This window comes from Rhododendron vialii, chromosome 7a (genome assembly GCF_030253575.1).
Source record: "Rhododendron vialii isolate Sample 1 chromosome 7a, ASM3025357v1".
Taxonomy (NCBI): domain Eukaryota; kingdom Viridiplantae; phylum Streptophyta; class Magnoliopsida; order Ericales; family Ericaceae; genus Rhododendron; species Rhododendron vialii.
In genome coordinates, this window is record NC_080563.1 from 23,068,050 (window position 1) to 23,095,208 (window position 27,159).

A 27,159-nucleotide genomic window follows, 5' to 3' on the forward strand; every position below is an offset into this window, starting at 1 on the left:
TACGGTACCAAACCACACCAAAACGGTGCAATACCGTACGAGTACTTCGTTACGGTACCAAACCACACCAAAACGGTACAATACCGTACGAGTACTTCGTTACGGTACCAAACCACACCAAAACGGTGCAATACCGTACGAGTACATCCATACGGTACCAAACCACACCAAAACGGTGCAATACCGTACGAGTACATCCATACGGTACCAAACCACACCAAAACGGTGCAATACAGTACCAAACCACACCAAAACGGTGCAATACCGTACGAGTACTTCGTTACGGTACCAAACCACACCAAAACGGTACAATACCGTACGAGTACTTCGTTACGGTACCAAACCACACCAAAACGGTGCAATACCGTACGAGTACATCCATACGGTACAAAACCACACCAAAACGGTGCAATACCGTACGAGTACATCCATACGGTACCAAACCACACCAAAACGGTGCAATACCGTACGAGTACTTCGTTACGGTACCAAACCACACCAAAACGGTGCAATACCGTACGAGTACTTCGTTACGGTACCAAACCACACAAAAACGGTACAATACCGTACGAGTACTTCGTTACGGTACCAAACCACACAAAAACGGTGCAATACCGTACGAGTACATCCATACGGTACCAAACCACACCAAAACGGTGCAATACCATACGAGTACTTCGTTACGGTACCAAACCACACCAAAACGGTGCAATACCATACGAGTACTTCGTTACGGTACCAAACCACACCAAAACGGTGCAATACCGTACGAGTACATCCATACGGTACCAAACCACACAAAAACGGTGCAATACCGTACGAGTACATCCATACCACACCAAAACGGTACAATACCGTACGAGTACATCCATACGGTACCAAACCACACAAAAACGGTGCAATACCGTACGAGTACATCCATACGGTACCAAACCACACCAAAACAGTGCAATACCGTACGAGTACATCCATACGGTACCAAACCACACCAAAACGGTACAATACCGTACGAGTACTTCGTTACGGTACCAAACCACACCAAAACGGTGCAATACCGTACGAGTACTTCGTTACGGTACCAAACCACACCAAAATGGTACAATACCGCACGAGTACTTCGTTACGGTACCAAACCACACAAAAACGGTGCAATACCGTACGAGTACATCCATACGGTACCAAACCACACCAAAACGGTGCAATACCATACGAGTACTTCGTTACGGTACCAAACCACACCAAAACGTTTCAATACCGTACGAGTACTTCGTTACGGTACCAAACCACACCAAAACGGTGCAATACCGTACGAGTACATCCATACGGTACCAAACCACACAAAAACGGTGCAATACCGTACGAGTACATCCATACGGTACCAAACCACACCAAAACAGTGCAATACCGTACGAGTACATCCATACGGTACCAAACCACACCAAAACGGTGCAATACCGTAGGAGTACATCCATACGGTACCAAACCACACCAAAACGGTTCAATACCGTACGAGTACTTCGTTACGGTACCAAACCACACCAAAATGGTACAATACCGCACGAGTACTTCGTTACGGTACCAAACCACACAAAAACGGTGCAATACCGTACGAGTACATCCATACGGTACCAAACCACACCAAAACGGTGCAATACCATACGAGTACTTCGTTACGGTACCAAACCACACCAAAACGGTGCAATACCGTACGAGTACTTCGTTACGGTACCAAACCACACCAAAACGGTGCAATACCGTACGAGTACTTCGTTACGGTACCAAACCACACCAAAACGGTTCAATACCGTACGAGTACTTCGTTACGGTACCAAACCACACAAAAACGGTGCAATACCGTACGAGTACATCCATACGGTACCAAACCACACCAAAACGGTGCAATACCATACGAGTACTTCGTTACGGTACCAAACCACACCAAAACGGTACCAAACCACACCAAAACGGTGCAATACCATACGAGTACTTCGTTACGGTACCAAACCACACCAAAACGGTGCAATACCGTACGAGTACTTCGTTACGGTACCAAACCACACCAAAACGGTGCAATACCGTACGAGTACATCCATACGGTACCAAACCACACAAAAACGGTGCAATACCGTACGAGTACATCCATACGGTACCAAACCACACCAAAACAGTGCAATACCGTACGAGTACATCCATACGGTACCAAACCACACCAAAACGGTACAATACCGTACGAGTACGTCTTTACGGTACCAAACCACACCAAAACGGTGCAATACCGTACGAGTACTTCGTTACGGTACCAAACCACACCAAAACGGTGCAATACCGTACGAGTACTTCGTTACGGTACCAAACCACACCAAAACGGTCCAATACCGTACGAGTACTTCGTTACGGTACCAAACCACACCAAAACGGTGCAATACCGTACGAGTACATCCATACGGTACCAAACCACACCAAAACGGTGCAATACCGTACGAGTACATCCATACGGTACCAAATCACACCAAAACGGTGCAATACCGTACGAGTACATCCATACGGTACCAAACCACACCAAAACGGTGCAATACAGTACCAAACCACACCAAAACGGTGCAATACCGTACGAGTACTTCGTTACGGTACCAAACCACACCAAAACGGTACAATACCGTACGAGTACTTCGTTACGGTACCAAACCACACCAAAACGGTGCAATACCGTACGAGTACATCCATACGGTACCAAACCACACCAAAACGGTGCAATACCGTACGAGTACTTCGTTACGGTACCAAACCACACCAAAATGGTACAATACCGTACGAGTACTTCGTTACGGTACCAAACCACACAAAAACGGTGCAATACCGTACGAGTACATCCATACGGTACCAAACCACACCAAAACGGTGCAATACCATACGAGTACTTCGTTACGGTACCAAACCACACCAAAACGGTACCAAACCACACCAAAACGGTGCAATACCATACGAGTACTTCGTTACGGTACCAAACCACACCAAAACGTTTCAATACCGTACGAGTACTTCGTTACGGTACCAAACCACACCAAAACGGTGCAATACCGTACGAGTACATCCATACGGTACCAAACCACACAAAAACGGTGCAATACCGTACGAGTACATCCATACGGTACCAAACCACACCAAAACAGTGCAATACCGTACGAGTACATCCATACGGTACCAAACCACACCAAAACGGTGCAATACCGTAGGAGTACATCCATACGGTACCAAACCACACCAAAACGGTTCAATACCGTACGAGTACTTCGTTACGGTACCAAACCACACCAAAATGGTACAATACCGCACGAGTACTTCGTTACGGTACCAAACCACACAAAAACGGTGCAATACCGTACGAGTACATCCATACGGTACCAAACCACACCAAAACGGTGCAATACCATACGAGTACTTCGTTACGGTACCAAACCACACCAAAACGGTGCAATACCGTACGAGTACATCCATACGGTACCAAACCACACAAAAACGGTGCAATACCGTAGGAGTACATCAATACGGTACCAAACAACACCAAAACGGTGCAATACCGTACGAGTACTTCGTTACGGTACCAAACCACACCAAAACGGTGCAATACCGTACGAGTACATCCATACGGTACCAAACCACACCAAAACGGTGCAATACCGTACGAGTACATCCATACGGTACCAAACCACACCAAAACGGTGCAATACCATACGAGTACTTCGTTACGGTACCAAACCACACCAAAACGGTGCAATACCGTACGAGTACTTCGTTACGGTACCAAACCACTCCAAAACGGTGCAATACCGTACGAGTACTTCGTTACGGTACAAAACCACACCAAAACGGTGCAATACCGTACGAGTACATCCATACGGTACCAAACCACACAAAAACGGTGCAATACCGTACGAGTACATCCATACCACACCAAAGCGGTACAATACCGTACGAGTACATCCATACGGTACCAAACCACACAAAAACGGTGCAATACCGTACGAGTACATCCATACGGTACCAAACCACACCAAAACAGTGCAATACCGTACGAGTACATCCATACGGTACCAAACCACACCAAAACGGTGCAATACCATACGAGTACTTCGTTACGGTACCAAACCACACCAAAACGGTGCAATACCGTACGAGTACTTCGTTACGGTACCAAACCACACCAAAACGGTGCAATACCGTACGAGTACTTCGTTACGGTACCAAACCACACCAAAACGGTGCAATACCGTACGAGTACATCCATACGGTACCAAACCACACAAAAACGGTGCAATACCGTACGAGTACATCCATACCACACCAAAACGGTACAATACCGTACGAGTACATCCATACGGTACCAAACCACACAAAAACGGTGCAATACCGTACGAGTACATCCATACGGTACCAAACCACACCAAAACAGTGCAATACCGTACGAGTACATCCATACGGTACCAAACCACACAAAAACGGTGCAATACCGTACGAGTACATCCATACGGTACCAAACCACACCAAAACGGTGCAATACCGTACGAGTACATCCATACGGTACCAAACCACACCAAAACGGTGCAATACCATACGAGTACTTCGTTACGGTACCAAACCACACCAAAACGGTGCAATACCGTACGAGTACTTCGTTACGGTACCAAACCACACCAAAACGGTGCAATACCGTACGAGTACTTCGTTACGGTACCAAACCACACCAAAACGGTGCAATACCGTACGAGTACATCCATACGGTACCAAACCACACAAAAACGGTGCAATACCGTACGAGTACATCCATACCACACCAAAACGGTACAATACCGTACGAGTACATCCATACGGTACCAAACCACACAAAAACGGTGCAATACCGTACGAGTACATCCATACGGTACCAAACCACACCAAAACAGTGCAATACCGTACGAGTACATCCATACGGTACCAAACCACACCAAAACGTTGCAATACCATACGAGTACTTCGTTACGGTACCAAACCACACCAAAACGGTGCAATACCGTACGAGTACTTCGTTACGGTACCAAACCACACCAAAACGGTGCAATACCGTACGAGTACTTCGTTACGGTACCAAACCACACCAAAACGGTGCAATACCGTACGAGTACATCCATACGGTACCAAACCACACAAAAACGGTGCAATACCGTACGAGTACATCCATACCACACCAAAACGGTACAATACCGTACGAGTACATCCATACGGTACCAAACCACACAAAAACGGTGCAATACCGTACGAGTACATCCATACGGTACCAAACCACACCAAAACAGTGCAATACCGTACGAGTACATCCATACGGTACCAAACCACACCAAAACGGTACAATACCATACGAGTACGTCGTTACGGTACCAAACCACACCAAAACGGTGCAATACCGTACGAGTACATCCATACGGTACCAAACCACACCAAAACGGTGCAATACCGTACAAGTTCATCCATACGGTACCAAACCACACCAAAACGGTCCAATACCGTACGAGTACTTCGTTACGGTACAAAACCACACCAAAACGGTGCAATACCGTACGAGTACATCCATACGGTACCAAACCACATCAAAACGGTGCAATACCGTACGAGTACATCCATACGGTACCAAACCACACCAAAACGGTGCAATACAGTACCAAACCACACCAAAACGGTGCAATACCGTACGAGTACTTCGTTACGGTACCAAACCACACCAAAACGGTGCAATACCGTACGAGTACTTCGTTACGGTACCAAACCACACCAAAACGGTACAATACCGTACGAGTACTTCGTTACGGTACCAAACCACACCAAAACGGTGCAATACCGTACGAGTACATCCATACGGTACCAAACCACACCAAAACGGTGCAATACCGTACGAGTACATCCATACGGTACCAAACCACACCAAAACGGTGCAATACAGTACCAAACCACACCAAAACGGTGCAATACCGTACGAGTACTTCGTTACGGTACCAAACCACACCAAAACGGTACAATACCGTACGAGTACTTCGTTACGGTACCAAACCACACCAAAACGGTGCAATACCGTACGAGTACATCCATACGGTACAAAACCACACCAAAACGGTGCAATACCGTACGAGTACATCCATACGGTACCAAACCACACCAAAACGGTGCAATACCGTACGAGTACTTCGTTACGGTACCAAACCACACCAAAACGGTGCAATACCGTACGAGTACTTCGTTACGGTACCAAACCACACAAAAACGGTACAATACCGTACGAGTACTTCGTTACGGTACCAAACCACACAAAAACGGTGCAATACCGTACGAGTACATCCATACGGTACCAAACCACACCAAAACGGTGCAATACCATACGAGTACTTCGTTACGGTACCAAACCACACCAAAACGGTGCAATACCATACGAGTACTTCGTTACGGTACCAAACCACACCAAAACGGTGCAATACCGTACGAGTACATCCATACGGTACCAAACCACACAAAAACGGTGCAATACCGTACGAGTACATCCATACCACACCAAAACGGTACAATACCGTACGAGTACATCCATACGGTACCAAACCACACAAAAACGGTGCAATACCGTACGAGTACATCCATACGGTACCAAACCACACCAAAACAGTGCAATACCGTACGAGTACATCCATACGGTACCAAACCACACCAAAACGGTACAATACCGTACGAGTACTTCGTTACGGTACCAAACCACACCAAAACGGTGCAATACCGTACGAGTACTTCGTTACGGTACCAAACCACACCAAAACGGTACAATACCGTACGAGTACTTCGTTACGGTACCAAACCACACCAAAACGGTGCAATACCGTACGAGTACATCCATACGGTACCAAACCACACCAAAACGGTGCAATACCGTACGAGTACATCCATACGGTACCAAATCACACCAAAACGGTGCAATACCGTACGAGTACATCCATAGGGTACCAAACCACACCAAAACGGTGCAATACAGTACCAAACCACACCAAAACGGTGCAATACCGTACGAGTACTTCGTTACGGTACCAAACCACACCAAAATGGTACAATACGGTACGAGTACTTCGTTACGCTACCAAACCACTCAAAAACGGTGCAATACCGTACGAGTACTTCGTTACGGTCCCAAACAAAACCAAAACGGTGCAATACCGTACGAGTACATCCATACGGTACCAAACCACACAAAAACGGTGCCATACCGTACGAGTACATCCATACCGTACCAAACCACACCAAAACGGTGCAATACCACACGAGTACTTCGTTACGGTACCAAACCACACAAAAACGGTGCAATACCGTACGAGTACATCCATACGGTACCAAACCACACAAAAACGGTGCAATACCGTACGAGTACATCCATACGGTACCAAACCACACCAAAACGGTGCAATACCGTTCGAGTACATCCATACCACACCAAAACGGTACAATACCGTACGAGTACATCCATACGGTACCAAACCACACAAAAATGGTGCGATACCGTACGAGTACATCCATACGGAACAAAACCACACCAAAACGGTGCAATACCGTAGGAGTACATCAATACGGTACCAAACCACACCAAAACGGTGCAATACCGTACGAGTACTTCGTTACGGTACCAAACCACACCAAAACGGTGCAATACCGTACGAGTACATCCATACGGTACCAAACCACACCAAAACGGTGCAATACCGTACGAGTACATCCATACGGTACCAAACCACACAAAAACGGTGCAATACCGTACGAGTACATCCATACCACACCAAAGCGGTACAATACCGTACGAGTACATCCATACGGTACCAAACCACACAAAAACGGTGCAATACCGTACGAGTACATCCATACGGTACCAAACCACACCAAAACAGTGCAATACCGTACGAGTACATCCATACGGTACCAAACCACACCAAAACGGTGCAATACCATACGAGTACTTCGTTACGGTACCAAACCACACCAAAACGGTGCAATACCGTACGAGTACTTCGTTACGGTACCAAACGACACCAAAACGGTGCAATACCGTACGAGTACTTCGTTACGGTACCAAACCACACCAAAACGGTGCAATACCGTACGAGTACATCCATACGGTACCAAACCACACAAAAACGGTGCAATACCGTACGAGTACATCCATACCACACCAAAACGGTACAATACCGTACGAGTACATCCATACGGTACCAAACCACACAAAAACGGTGCAATACCGTACGAGTACATCCATACGGTACCAAACCACAACAAAACAGTGCAATACCGTACGAGTACATCCATACGGTACCAAACCACACAAAAACGGTGCAATACCGTACGAGTACATCCATACGGTACCAAACCACACCAAAACGGTGCAATACCGTACGAGTACATCCATACGGTACCAAACCACACCAAAACGGTGCAATACCATACGAGTACTTCGTTACGGTACCAAACCACACCAAAACGGTGCAATACCGTACGAGTACTTCGTTACGGTACCAAACCACACCAAAACGGTGCAATACCGTACGAGTACTTCGTTACGGTACCAAACCACACCAAAACGGTGCAATACCGTACGAGTACATCCATACGGTACCAAACCACACAAAAACGGTGCAATACCGTACGAGTACATCCATACCACACCAAAACGGTACAATACCGTACGAGTACATCCATACGGTACCAAACCACACAAAAACGGTGCAATACCGTACGAGTACATCCATACGGTACCAAACCACACCAAAACAGTGCAATACCGTACGAGTACATCCATACGGTACCAAACCACACCAAAACGTTGCAATACCATACGAGTACTTCGTTACGGTACCAAACCACACCAAAACGGTGCAATACCGTACGAGTACTTCGTTACGGTACCAAACCACACCAAAACGGTGCAATACCGTACGAGTACTTCGTTACGGTACCAAACCACACCAAAACTGTGCAATACCGTACGAGTACATCCATACGGTACCAAACCACACAAAAACGGTGCAATACCGTACGAGTACATCCATACCACACCAAAACGGTACAATACCGTACGAGTACATCCATACGGTACCAAACCACACAAAAACGGTGCAATACCGTACGAGTACATCCATACGGTACCAAACCACACCAAAACAGTGCAATACCGTACGAGTACATCCATACGGTACCAAACCACACCAAAACGGTACAATACCATACGAGTACGTCGTTACGGTACCAAACCACACCAAAACGGTGCAATATCGTACGAGTACATCCATACGGTACCAAACCACACCAAAACGGTGCAATACCGTACAAGTTCATCCATACGGTACCAAACCACACCAAAACGGTCCAATACCGTACGAGTACTTCGTTACGGTACAAAACCACACCAAAACGGTGCAATACCGTACGAGTACATCCATACGGTACCAAACCACATCAAAACGGTGCAATACCGTACGAGTACATCCATACGGTACCAAACCACACCAAAACGGTGCAATACAGTACCAAACCACACCAAAACGGTGCAATACCGTACGAGTACTTCGTTACGGTACCAAACCACACCAAAACGGTGCAATACCGTACGAGTACTTCGTTACGGTACCAAACCACACCAAAACGGTACAATACCGTACGAGTACTTCGTTACGGTACCAAACCACACCAAAACGGTGCAATACCGTACGAGTACATCCATACGGTACCAAACCACACCAAAACGGTGCAATACCGTACGAGTACATCCATACGGTACCAAACCACACCAAAACGGTGCAATACAGTACCAAACCACACCAAAACGGTGCAATACCGTACGAGTACTTCGTTACGGTACCAAACCACACCAAAACGGTACAATACCGTACGAGTACTTCGTTACGGTACCAAACCACACCAAAACGGTGCAATACCGTACGAGTACATCCATACGGTACAAAACCACACCAAAACGGTGCAATACCGTACGAGTACATCCATACGGTACCAAACCACACCAAAACGGTGCAATACCGTACGAGTACTTCGTTACGGTACCAAACCACACCAAAACGGTGCAATACCGTACGAGTACTTCGTTACGGTACCAAACCACACAAAAACGGTACAATACCGTACGAGTACTTCGTTACGGTACCAAACCACACAAAAACGGTGCAATACCGTACGAGTACATCCATACGGTACCAAACCACACCAAAACGGTGCAATACCATACGAGTACTTCGTTACGGTACCAAACCACACCAAAACGGTGCAATACCATACGAGTACTTCGTTACGGTACCAAACCACACCAAAACGGTGCAATACCGTACGAGTACATCCATACGGTACCAAACCACACAAAAACGGTGCAATACCGTACGAGTACATCCATACCACACCAAAACGGTACAATACCGTACGAGTACATCCATACGGTACCAAACCACACAAAAACGGTGCAATACCGTACGAGTACATCCATACGGTACCAAACCACACCAAAACAGTGCAATACCGTACGAGTACATCCATACGGTACCAAACCACACCAAAACGGAACAATACCGTACGAGTACTTCGTTACGGTACCAAACCACACCAAAACGGTGCAATACCGTACGAGTACTTCGTTACGGTACCAAACCACACCAAAACGGTACAATACCGTACGAGTACTTCGTTACGGTACCAAACCACACCAAAACGGTGCAATACCGTACGAGTACATCCATACGGTACCAAACCACACCAAAACGGTGCAATACCGTACGAGTACATCCATACGGTACCAAATCACACCAAAACGGTGCAATACCGTACGAGTACATCCATAGGGTACCAAACCACACCAAAACGGTGCAATACAGTACCAAACCACACCAAAACGGTGCAATACCGTACGAGTACTTCGTTACGGTACCAAACCACACCAAAATGGTACAATACGGTACGAGTACTTCGTTACGCTACCAAACCACTCAAAAACGGTGCAATACCGTACGAGTACTTCGTTACGGTCCCAAACAAAACCAAAACGGTGCAATACCGTACGAGTACATCCATACGGTACCAAACCACACAAAAACGGTGCCATACCGTACGAGTACATCCATACCGTACCAAACCACACCAAAACGGTGCAATACCACACGAGTACTTCGTTACGGTACCAAACCACACAAAAACGGTGCAATACCGTACGAGTACATCCATACGGTACCAAACCACACAAAAACGGTGCAATACCGTACGAGTACATCCATACGGTACCAAACCACACCAAAACGGTGCAATACCGTTCGAGTACATCCATACCACACCAAAACGGTACAATACCGTACGAGTACATCCATACGGTACCAAACCACACAAAAATGGTGCGATACCGTACGAGTACATCCATACGGAACAAAACCACACCAAAACGGTGCAATACCGTAGGAGTACATCAATACGGTACCAAACCACACCAAAACGGTGCAATACCGTACGAGTACTTCGTTACGGTACCAAACCACACCAAAACGGTGCAATACCGTACGAGTACATCCATACGGTACCAAACCACACCAAAACGGTGCAATACCGTACGAGTACATCCATACGATACCAAACCACACCAAAACGGTGCAATACCGTACGAGTACTTCGTTACGGTACCAAACCACACCAAAACGGTACAATACCGTACGAGTACTTCGTTACGGTACCAAACCACACCAAAACGGTGCAATACCGTACGAGTACATCCATACGGTACCAAACCACACCAAAACGGTGCAATACCGTACGAGTACATCCATACGGTACCAAACCACACCAAAACGGTGCAATACCGTACGAGTACTTCGTTACGGTACCAAACCACACAAAAACGGTACAATACCGTACGAGTACTTCGTTACGGTACCAAACCACACAAAAACGGTGCAATACCGTACGAGTACATCCATACGGTACCAAACCACACCAAAACGGTGCAATACCATACGAGTACTTCGTTACGGTACCAAACCACACCAAAACGGTGCAATACCGTACGAGTACTTCGTTACGGTACCAAACCACACCAAAACGGTGCAATACCGTACGAGTACATCCATACGGTACCAAACCACACAAAAACGGTGCAATACCGTACGAGTACATCCATACCACACCAAAACGGTACAATACCGTACGAGTACATCCATACGGTACCAAACCACACAAAAACGGTGCAATACCGTACGAGTACATCCATACGGTACCAAACCACACCAAAACAGTGCAATACCGTACGAGTACATCCATACGGTACCAAACCACACCAAAACGGTTCAATACCATACGAGTACTTCGTTACGGTACCAAACCACACCAAAACGGTGCAATACCGTACGAGTACTTCGTTACGGTACCAAACCACACCAAAACGGTGCAATACCGTACGAGTACTTCGTTACGGTACCAAACCACACCAAAACGGTGCAATACCGTACGAGTACATCCATACGGTACCAAACCACACAAAAACGGTGCAATACCGTACGAGTACATCCATACCACACCAAAACGGTACAATACCGTACGAGTACATCCATACGGTACCAAACCACACAAAAACGGTGCAATACCGTACGAGTACATCCATACGGTACCAAACCACACCAAAACAGTGCAATACCGTACGAGTACATCCATACGGTACCAAACCACACCAAAACGGTACAATACCATACGAGTACGTCGTTACGGTACCAAACCACACCAAAACGGTGCAATACCGTACGAGTACATCCATACGGTACCAAACCACACCAAAACGGTGCAATACCGTACAAGTTCATCCATACGGTACCAAACCACACCAAAACGGTCCAATACCGTACGAGTACTTCGTTACGGTACAAAACCACACCAAAACGGTGCAATACCGTACGAGTACATCCATACGGTACCAAACCACATCAAAACGGTGCAATACCGTACGAGTACATCCATACGGTACCAAACCACACCAAAACGGTGCAATACAGTACCAAACCACACCAAAACGGTGCAATACCGTACGAGTACTTCGTTACGGTACCAAACCACACCAAAACGGTGCAATACCGTACGAGTACTTCGTTACGGTACCAAACCACACCAAAACGGTACAATACCGTACGAGTACTTCGTTACGGTACCAAACCACACCAAAACGGTGCAATACCGTACGAGTACATCCATACGGTACCAAACCACACCAAAACGGTGCAATACCGTACGAGTACATCCATACGGTACCAAACCACACCAAAACGGTGCAATACAGTACCAAACCACACCAAAACGGTGCAATACCGTACGAGTACTTCGTTACGGTACCAAACCACACCAAAACGGTACAATACCGTACGAGTACTTCGTTACGGTACCAAACCACACCAAAACGGTGCAATACCGTACGAGTACATCCATACGGTACAAAACCACACCAAAACGGTGCAATACCGTACGAGTACATCCATACGGTACCAAACCACACCAAAACGGTGCAATACCGTACGAGTACTTCGTTACGGTACCAAACCACACCAAAACGGTGCAATACCGTACGAGTACTTCGTTACGGTACCAAACCACACAAAAACGGTACAATACCGTACGAGTACTTCGTTACGGTACCAAACCACACAAAAACGGTGCAATACCGTACGAGTACATCCATACGGTACCAAACCACACCAAAACGGTGCAATACCATACGAGTACTTCGTTACGGTACCAAACCACACCAAAACGGTGCAATACCATACGAGTACTTCGTTACGGTACCAAACCACACCAAAACGGTGCAATACCGTACGAGTACATCCATACGGTACCAAACCACACAAAAACGGTGCAATACCGTACGAGTACATCCATACGGTACCAAACCACACAAAAACGGTGCAATACCGTACGAGTACATCCATACCACACCAAAACGGTACAATACCGTACGAGTACATCCATACGGTACCAAACCACACAAAAATGGTGCGATACCGTACGAGTACATCCATACGGAACAAAACCACACCAAAACGGTGCAATACCGTAGGAGTACATCAATACGGTACCAAACCACACCAAAACGGTGCAATACCGTACGAGTACTTCGTTACGGTACAAAACCACACCAAAACGGTGCAATACCGTACGAGTACATCCATACGGTACCAAACCACACCAAAACGGTGCAATACCGTACGAGTACATCCATACGGTACCAAACCACACCAAAACGGTGCAATACCGTACGAGTACTTCGTTACGGTACCAAACCACACCAAAACGGTACAATACCGTACGAGTACTTCGTTACGGTACCAAACCACACCAAAACGGTGCAATACCGTACGAGTACATCCATACGGTACCAAACCACACCAAAACGGTGCAATACCGTACGAGTACATCCATACGGTACCAAACCACACCAAAACGGTGCAATACAGTACCAAACCACACCAAAACGGTGCAATACCGTACGAGTACTTCGTTACGGTACCAAACCACACCAAAACGGTACAATACCGTACGAGTACTTCGTTACGGTACCAAACCACACCAAAACGGTGCAATACCGTACGAGTACATCCATACGGTACCAAACCACACCAAAACGGTGCAATACCGTACGAGTACATCCATACGGTACCAAACCACACCAAAACGGTGCAATACCGTACGAGTACTTCGTTACGGTACCAAACCACACAAAAACGGTACAATACCGTACGAGTACTTCGTTACGGTACCAAACCACACAAAAACGGTGCAATACCGTACGAGTACATCCATACGGTACCAAACCACACCAAAACGGTGCAATACCATACGAGTACTTCGTTACGGTACCAAACCACACCAAAACGGTGCAATACCGTACGAGTACTTCGTTACGGTACCAAACCACACCAAAACGGTGCAATACCGTACGAGTACATCCATACGGTACCAAACCACACAAAAACGGTGCAATACCGTACGAGTACATCCATACCACACCAAAACGGTACAATACCGTACGAGTACATCCATACGGTACCAAACCACACAAAAACGGTGCAATACCGTACGAGTACATCCATACGGTACCAAACCACACCAAAACAGTGCAATACCGTACGAGTACATCCATACGGTACCAAACCACACCAAAACGGTTCAATACCATACGAGTACTTCGTTACGGTACCAAACCACACCAAAACGGTGCAATACCGTACGAGTACTTCGTTACGGTACCAAACCACACCAAAACGGTGCAATACCGTACGAGTACTTCGTTACGGTACCAAACCACACCAAAACGGTGCAATACCGTACGAGTACATCCATACGGTACCAAACCACACAAAAACGGTGCAATACCGTACGAGTACATCCATACCACACCAAAACGGTACAATACCGTACGAGTACATCCATACGGTACCAAACCACACAAAAACGGTGCAATACCGTACGAGTACATCCATACGGTACCAAACCACACCAAAACAGTGCAATACCGTACGAGTACATCCATACGGTACCAAACCACACCAAAACGGTACAATACCATACGAGTACGTCGTTACGGTACCAAACCACACCAAAACGGTGCAATACCGTACGAGTACATCCATACGGTACCAAACCACACCAAAACGGTGCAATACCGTACAAGTTCATCCATACGGTACCAAACCACACCAAAACGGTCCAATACCGTACGAGTACTTCGTTACGGTACAAAACCACACCAAAACGGTGCAATACCGTACGAGTACATCCATACGGTACCAAACCACATCAAAACGGTGCAATACCGTACGAGTACATCCATACGGTACCAAACCACACCAAAACGGTGCAATACAGTACCAAACCACACCAAAACGGTGCAATACCGTACGAGTACTTCGTTACGGTACCAAACCACACCAAAACGGTGCAATACCGTACGAGTACTTCGTTACGGTACCAAACCACACCAAAACGGTACAATACCGTACGAGTACTTCGTTACGGTACCAAACCACACCAAAACGGTGCAATACCGTACGAGTACATCCATACGGTACCAAACCACACCAAAACGGTGCAATACCGTACGAGTACATCCATACGGTACCAAACCACACCAAAACGGTGCAATACAGTACCAAACCACACCAAAACGGTGCAATACCGTACGAGTACTTCGTTACGGTACCAAACCACACCAAAACGGTACAATACCGTACGAGTACTTCGTTACGGTACCAAACCACACCAAAACGGTGCAATACCGTACGAGTACATCCATACGGTACAAAACCACACCAAAACGGTGCAATACCGTACGAGTACATCCATACGGTACCAAACCACACCAAAACGGTGCAATACCGTACGAGTACTTCGTTACGGTACCAAACCACACCAAAACGGTGCAATACCGTACGAGTACTTCGTTACGGTACCAAACCACACAAAAACGGTACAATACCGTACGAGTACTTCGTTACGGTACCAAACCACACAAAAACGGTGCAATACCGTACGAGTACATCCATACGGTACCAAACCACACCAAAACGGTGCAATACCATACGAGTACTTCGTTACGGTACCAAACCACACCAAAACGGTGCAATACCATACGAGTACTTCGTTACGGTACCAAACCACACCAAAACGGTGCAATACCGTACAAGTACATCCATACGGTACCAAACCACACAAAAACGGTGCAATACCGTACGAGTACATCCATACGGTACCAAACCACACAAAAACGGTGCAATACCGTACGAGTACATCCATACCACACCAAAACGGTACAATACCGTACGAGTACATCCATACGGTACCAAACCACACAAAAATGGTGCGATACCGTACGAGTACATCCATACGGAACAAAACCACACCAAAACGGTGCAATACCGTAGGAGTACATCAATACGGTACCAAACCACACCAAAACGGTGCAATACCGTACGAGTACTTCGTTACGGTACAAAACCACACCAAAACGGTGCAATACCGTACGAGTACATCCATACGGTACCAAACCACACCAAAACGGTGCAATACCGTACGAGTACATCCATACGGTACCAAACCACACCAAAACGGTGCAATACCGTACGAGTACTTCGTTACGGTACCAAACCACACCAAAACGGTACAATACCGTACGAGTACTTCGTTACGGTACCAAACCACACCAAAACGGTGCAATACCGTACGAGTACATCCATACGGTACCAAACCACACCAAAACGGTGCAATACCGTACGAGTACATCCATACGGTACCAAACCACACCAAAACGGTGCAATACCGTACGAGTACTTCGTTACGGTACCAAACCACACAAAAACGGTACAATACCGTACGAGTACTTCGTTACGGTACCAAACCACACAAAAACGGTGCAATACCGTACGAGTACATCCATACGGTACCAAACCACACCAAAACGGTGCAATACCATACGAGTACTTCGTTACGGTACCAAACCACACCAAAACGGTGCAATACCGTACGAGTACTTCGTTACGGTACCAAACCACACCAAAACGGTGCAATACCGTACGAGTACATCCATACGGTACCAAACCACACAAAAACGGTGCAATACCGTACGAGTACATCCATACCACACCAAAACGGTACAATACCGTACGAGTACATCCATACGGTACCAAACCACACAAAAACGGTGCAATACCGTACGAGTACATCCATACGGTACCAAACCACACCAAAACAGTGCAATACCGTACGAGTACATCCATACGGTACCAAACCACACCAAAACGGTTCAATACCATACGAGTACTTCGTTACGGTACCAAACCACACCAAAACGGTGCAATACCGTACGAGTACTTCGTTACGGTACCAAACCACACCAAAACGGTGCAATACCGTACGAGTACTTCGTTACGGTACCAAACCACACCAAAACGGTGCAATACCGTACGAGTACATCCATACGGTACCAAACCACACAAAAACGGTGCAATACCGTACGAGTACATCCATACCACACCAAAACGGTACAATACCGTACGAGTACATCCATACGGTACCAAACCACACAAAAACGGTGCAATACCGTACGAGTACATCCATACGGTACCAAACCACACCAAAACAGTGCAATACCGTACGAGTACATCCATACGGTACCAAACCACACCAAAACGGTACAATACCATACGAGTACGTCGTTACGGTACCAAACCACACCAAAACGGTGCAATACCGTACGAGTACATCCATACGGTACCAAACCACACCAAAACGGTGCAATACCGTACAAGTTCATCCATACGGTACCAAACCACACCAAAACGGTCCAATACCGTACGAGTACTTCGTTACGGTACAAAACAACACCAAAACGGTGCAATACCGTACGAGTACATCCATACGGTACCAAACCACATCAAAACGGTGCAATACCGTACGAGTACATCCATACGGTACCAAACCACACCAAAACGGTGCAATACAGTACCAAACCACACCAAAACGGTGCAATACCGTACGAGTACTTCGTTACGGTACCAAACCACACCAAAACGGTGCAATACCGTACGAGTACTTCGTTACGGTACCAAACCACACCAAAACGGTACAATACCGTACGAGTACTTCGTTACGGTACCAAACCACACCAAAACGGTGCAATACCGTACGAGTACATCCATACGGTACCAAACCACACCAAAACGGTGCAATACCGTACGAGTACATCCATACGGTACCAAACCACACCAAAACGGTGCAATACAGTACCAAACCACACCAAAACGGTGCAATACCGTACGAGTACTTCGTTACGGTACCAAACCACACCAAAACGGTACAATACCGTACGAGTACTTCGTTACGGTACCAAACCACACCAAAACGGTGCAATACCGTACGAGTACATCCATACGGTACAAAACCACACCAAAACGGTGCAATACCGTACGAGTACATCCATACGGTACCAAACCACACCAAAACGGTGCAATACCGTACGAGTACTTCGTTACGGTACCAAACCACACCAAAACGGTGCAATACCGTACGAGTACTTCGTTACGGTACCAAACCACACAAAAACGGTATAATACCGTACGAGTACTTCGTTACGGTACCAAACCACACAAAAACGGTGCAATACCGTACGAGTACATCCATACGGTACCAAACCACACCAAAACGGTGCAATACCATACGAGTACTTCGTTACGGTACCAAACCACACCAAAACGGTGCAATACCATACGAGTACTTCGTTACGGTACCAAACCACACCAAAACGGTGCAATACCGTACGAGTACATCCATACGGTACCAAACCACACAAAAACGGTGCAATACCGTACGAGTACATCCATACCACACCAAAACGGTACAATACCGTACGAGTACATCCATACGGTACCAAACCACACAAAAACGGTGCAATACCGTACGAGTACATCCATACGGTACCAAACTACACCAAAACAGTGCAATACCGTACGAGTACATCCATACGGTACCAAACCACACCAAAACGGTACAATACCGTACGAGTACTTCGTTACGGTACCAAACCACACCAAAACGGTGCAATACCGTACGAGTACTTCGTTACGGTACCAAACCACACCAAAACGGTACAATACCGTACGAGTACTTCGTTACGGTACCAAACCACACCAAAACGGTGCAATACCGTACGAGTACATCCATACGGTACCAAACCACACCAAAACGGTGCAATACCGTACGAGTACATCCATACGGTACCAAATCACACCAAAACGGTGCAATACCGTACGAGTACATCCATAGGGTACCAAACCACACCAAAACGGTGCAATACAGTACCAAACCACACCAAAACGGTGCAATACCGTACGAGTACTTCGTTACGGTACCAAACCACACCAAAATGGTACAATACGGTACGAGTACTTCGTTACGCTACCAAACCACTCAAAAACGGTGCAATACCGTACGAGTACTTCGTTACGGTCCCAAACAAAACCAAAACGGTGCAATACCGTACGAGTACATCCATACGGTACCAAACCACACAAAAACGGTGCCATACCGTACGAGTACATCCATACCGTACCAAACCACACCAAAACGGTGCAATACCACACGAGTACTTCGTTACGGTACCAAACCACACAAAAACGGTGCAATACCGTACGAGTACATCCATACGGTACCAAACCACACAAAAACGGTGCAATACCGTACGAGTACATCCATACGGTACCAAACCACACCAAAACGGTGCAATACCGTTCGAGTACATCCATACCACACCAAAACGGTACAATACCGTACGAGTACATCCATACGGTACCAAACCACACAAAAATGGTGCGATACCGTACGAGTACATCCATACGGAACAAAACCACACCAAAACGGTGCAATACCGTAGGAGTACATCAATACGGTACCAAACCACACCAAAACGGTGCAATACCGTACGAGTACTTCGTTACGGTACCAAACCACACCAAAACGGTGCAATACCGTACGAGTACATCCATACGGTACCAAACCACACCAAAACGGTGCAATACCGTACGAGTACATCCATACAGTACCAAACCACACAAAAACGGTGCAATACCGTACGAGTACATCCATACCACACCAAAGCGGTACAATACCGTACGAGTACATCCATACGGTACCAAACCACACAAAAACGGTGCAATACCGTACGAGTACATCCATACGGTACCAAACCACACCAAAACAGTTCAATACCGTACGAGTACATCCATACGGTACCAAACCACACCAAAACGGTGCAATACCATACGAGTACTTCGTTACGGTACCAAACCACACCAAAACGGTGCAATACCGTACGAGTACTTCGTTACGGTACCAAACCACACCAAAACGGTGCAATACCGTACGAGTACTTCGTTACGGTACCAAACCACACCAAAACGGTGCAATACCGTACGAGTACATCCATACGGTACCAAACCACACAAAAACGGTGCAATACCGTACGAGTACATCCATACCACACCAAAACGGTACAATACCGTACGAGTACATCCATACGGTACCAAACCACACAAAAACGGTGCAATACCGTACGAGTACATCCATACGGTACCAAACCACACCAAAACAGTGCAATACCGTACGAGTACATCCATACGGTACCAAACCACACAAAAACGGTGCAATACCGTACGAGTACATCCATACGGTACCAAACCACACCAAAACGGTGCAATACCGTACGAGTACATCCATACGGTACCAAACCACACCAAAACGGTGCAATACCATACGAGTACTTCGTTACGGTACCAAACCACACCAAAACGGTGCAATACCGTACGAGTACTTCGTTACGGTACCAAACCACACCAAAACGGTGCAATACCGTACGAGTACTTCGTTACGGTACCAAACCACACCAAAACGGTGCAATACCGTACGAGTACATCCATACGGTACCAAACCACACAAAAACGGTGCAATACCGTACGAGTACATCCATACCACACCAAAACGGTACAATACCGTACGAGTACATCCATACGGTACCAAACCACACAAAAACGGTGCAATACCGTACGAGTACATCCATACGGTACCAAACCACACCAAAACAGTGCAATACCGTACGAGTACATCCATACGGTACATAACCACACCAAAACGTTGCAATACCATACGAGTACTTCGTTACGGTACCAAACCACACCAAAACGGTGCAATACCGTACGAGTACTTCGTTACGGTACCAAACCACACCAAAACGGTGCAATACCGTACGAGTACTTCGTTACGGTACCAAACCACACCAAAACGGTGCAATACCGTACGAGTACATCCATACGGTACCAAACCACACAAAAACGGTGCAATACCGTACGAGTACATCCATACCACACCAAAACGGTACAATACCGTACGAGTACATCCATACGGTACCAAACCACACAAAAACGGTGCAATACCGTACGAGTACATCCATACGGTACCAAACCACACCAAAACAGTGCAATACCGTACGAGTACATCCATACGGTACCAAACCACACCAAAACGGTACAATACCATACGAGTACGTCGTTACGGTACCAAACCACACCAAAACGGTGCAATATCGTACGAGTACATCCATACGGTACCAAACCACACCAAAACGGTGCAATACCGTACAAGTTCATCCATACGGTACCAAACCACACCAAAACGGTCCAATACCGTACGAGTACTTCGTTACGGTACAAAACCACACCAAAACGGTGCAATACCGTACGAGTACATCCATACGGTACCAAACCACATCAAAACGGTGCAATACCGTACGAGTACATCCATACGGTACCAAACCACACCAAAACGGTGCAATACAGTACCAAACCACACCAAAACGGTGCAATACCGTACGAGTACTTCGTTACGGTACCAAACCACACCAAAACGGTGCAATACCGTACGAGTACTTCGTTACGGTACCAAACCACACCAAAACGGTACAATACCGTACGAGTACTTCGTTACGGTACCAAACCACACCAAAACGGTGCAATACCGTACGAGTACATCCATACGGTACCAAACCACACCAAAACGGTGCAATACCGTACGAGTACATCCATACGGTACCAAACCACACCAAAACGGTGCAATACAGTACCAAACCACACCAAAACGGTGCAATACCGTACGAGTACTTCGTTACGGTACCAAACCACACCAAAACGGTACAATACCGTACGAGTACTTCGTTACGGTACCAAACCACACCAAAACGGTGCAATACCGTACGAGTACATCCATACGGTACAAAACCACACCAAAACGGTGCAATACCGTACGAGTACATCCATACGGTACCAAACCACACCAAAACGGTGCAATACCGTACGAGTACTTCGTTACGGTACCAAACCACACCAAAACGGTGCAATACCGTACGAGTACTTCGTTACGGTACCAAACCACACAAAAACGGTACAATACCGTACGAGTACTTCGTTACGGTACCAAACCACACAAAAACGGTGCAATACCGTACGAGTACATCCATACGGTACCAAACCACACCAAAACGGTGCAATACCATACGAGTACTTCGTTACGGTACCAAACCACACCAAAACGGTGCAATACCATACGAGTACTTCGTTACGGTACCAAACCACACCAAAACGGTGCAATACCGTACGAGTACATCCATACGGTACCAAACCACACAAAAACGGTGCAATACCGTACGAGTACATCCATACCACACCAAAACGGTACAATACCGTACGAGTACATCCATACGGTACCAAACCACACAAAAACGGTGCAATACCGTACGAGTACATCCATACGGTACCAAACCACACCAAAACAGTGCAATACCGTACGAGTACATCCATACGGTACCAAACCACACTAAAACGGTACAATACCGTACGAGTACTTCGTTACGGTACCAAACCACACCAAAACGGTGCAATACCGTACGAGTACTTCGTTACGGTACCAAACCACACCAAAACGGTACAATACCGTACGAGTACTTCGTTACGGTACCAAACCACACCAAAACGGTGCAATACCGTACGAGTACATCCATACGGTACCAAACCACACCAAAACGGTGCAATACCGTACGAGTACATCCATACGGTACCAAATCACACCAAAACGGTGCAATACCGTACGAGTACATCCATAGGGTACCAAACCACACCAAAACGGTGCAATACAGTACCAAACCACACCAAAACGGTGCAATACCGTACGAGTACTTCGTTACGGTACCAAACCACACCAAAATGGTACAATACGGTACGAGTACTTCGTTACGCTACCAAACCACTCAAAAACGGTGCAATACCGTACGAGTACTTCGTTACGGTCCCAAACAAAACCAAAACGGTGCAATACCGTACGAGTACATCCATACGGTACCAAACCACACAAAAACGGTGCCATACCGTACGAGTACATCCATACCGTACCAAACCACACCAAAACGGTGCAATACCACACGAGTACTTCGTTACGGTACCAAACCACACAAAAACGGTGCAATACCGTACGAGTACATCCATACGGTACCAAACCACACAAAAACGGTGCAATACCGTACGAGTACATCCATACGGTACCAAACCACACCAAAACGGTGCAATACCGTTCGAGTACATCCATACCACACAAAAACGGTACAATACCGTACGAGTACATCCATACGGTACCAAACCACACAAAAATGGTGCGATACCGTACGAGTACATCCATACGGAACAAAACCACACCAAAACGGTGCAATACCGTAGGAGTACATCAATACGGTACCAAACCACACCAAAACGGTGCAATACCGTACGAGTACTTCGTTACGGTACAAAACCACACCAAAACGGTGCAATACCGTACGAGTACATCCATACGGTACCAAACCACACCAAAACGGTGCAATACCGTACGAGTACATCCATACGGTACCAAACCACACCAAAACGGTGCAATACCGTACGAGTACTTCGTTACGGTACCAAACCACACCAAAACGGTACAATACCGTACGAGTACTTCGTTACGGTACCAAACCACACCAAAACGGTGCAATACCGTACGAGTACATCCATACGGTACCAAACCACACCAAAACGGTGCAATACCGTACGAGTACATCCATACGGTACCAAACCACACCAAAACGGTGCAATACCGTACGAGTACTTCGTTACGGTACCAAACCACACAAAAACGGTACAATACCGTACGAGTACTTCGTTACGGTACCAAACCACACAAAAACGGTGCAATACCGTACGAGTACATCCATACGGTACCAAACCACACCAAAACGGTGCAATACCATACGAGTACTTCGTTACGGTACCAAACCACACCAAAACGGTGCAATACCGTACGAGTACTTCGTTACGGTACCAAACCACACCAAAACGGTGCAATACCGTACGAGTACATCCATACGGTACCAAACCACACAAAAACGGTGCAATACCGTACGAGTACATCCATACCACACCAAAACGGTACAATACCGTACGAGTACATCCATACGGTACCAAACCACACAAAAACGGTGCAATACCGTACGAGTACATCCATACGGTACCAAACCACACCAAAACAGTGCAATACCGTACGAGTACATCCATACGGTACCAAACCACACCAAAACGGTTCAATACCATACGAGTACTTCGTTACGGTACCAAACCACACCAAAACGGTGCAATACCGTACGAGTACTTCGTTACGGTACCAAACCACACCAAAACGGTGCAATACCGTACGAGTACTTCGTTACGGTACCAAACCACACCAAAACGGTGCAATACCGTACGAGTACATCCATACGGTACCAAACCACACAAAAACGGTGCAATACCGTACGAGTACATCCATACCACACCAAAACGGTACAATACCGTACGAGTACATCCATACGGTACCAAACCACACAAAAACGGTGCAATACCGTACGAGTACATCCATACGGTACCAAACCACACCAAAACAGTGCAATACCGTACGAGTACATCCATACGGTACCAAACCACACCAAAACGGTACAATACCATACGAGTACGTCGTTACGGTACCAAACCACACCAAAACGGTGCAATACCGTACGAGTACATCCATACGGTACCAAACCACACCAAAACGGTGCAATACCGTACAAGTTCATCCATACGGTACCAAACCACACCAAAACGGTCCAATACCGTACGAGTACTTCGTTACGGTACCAAACCACACCAAAACGGTGCAATACCGTACGAGTACATCCATACGGTACCAAACCACACCAAAACGGTGCAATACCGTACGAGTACATCCATACGGTACCAAACCACACCAAAACGGTGCAATACAGTACCAAACCACACCAAAACGGTGCAATACCGTACGAGTACTTCGTTACGGTACCAAACCACACCAAAACGGTGCAATACCGTACGAGTACTTCGTTACGGTACCAAACCACACCAAAACGGTACAATACCGTACGAGTACTTCGTTACGGTACCAAACCACACCAAAACGGTGCAATACCGTACGAGTACATCCATACGGTACCAAACCACACCAAAACGGTGCAATACCGTACGAGTACATCCATACGGTACCAAACCACACCAAAACGGTGCAATACAGTACCAAACCACACCAAAACGGTGCAATACCGTACGAGTACTTCGTTACGGTACCAAACCACACCAAAACGGTACAATACCGTACGAGTACTTCGTTACGGTACCAAACCACACCAAAACGGTGCAATACCGTACGAGTACATCCATACGGTACCAAACCACACCAAAACGGTGCAATACCGTACGAGTACATCCATACGGTACCAAACCACACCAAAACGGTGCAATACCGTACGAGTACTTCGTTACGGTACCAAACCACACAAAAACGGTACAATACCGTACGAGTACTTCGTTACGGTACCAAACCACACAAAAACGGTGCAATACCGTACGAGTACATCCATACGGTACCAAACCACACCAAAACGGTGCAATACCATACGAGTACTTCGTTACGGTACCAAACCACACCAAAACGGTGCAATACCATACGAGTACTTCGTTACGGTACCAAACCACACCAAAACGGTGCAATACCGTACGAGTACATCCATACGGTACCAAACCACACAAAAACGGTGCAATACCGTACGAGTACATCCATACCACACCAAAACGGTACAATACCGTACGAGTACATCCATACGGTACCAAACCACACAAAAACGGTGCAATACCGTACGAGTACATCCATACGGTACCAAACCACACCAAAACAGTGCAATACCGTACGAGTACATCCATACGGTACCAAACCACACCAAAACGGTACAATACCGTACGAGTACTTCGTTACGGTACCAAACCACACCAAAACGGTGCAATACCGTACGAGTACTTCGTTACGGTACCAAACCACACCAAAACGGTACAATACCGTACGAGTACTTCGTTACGGTACCAAACCACACCAAAACGGTGCAATACCGTACGAGTACATCCATACGGTACCAAACCACACCAAAACGGTGCAATACCG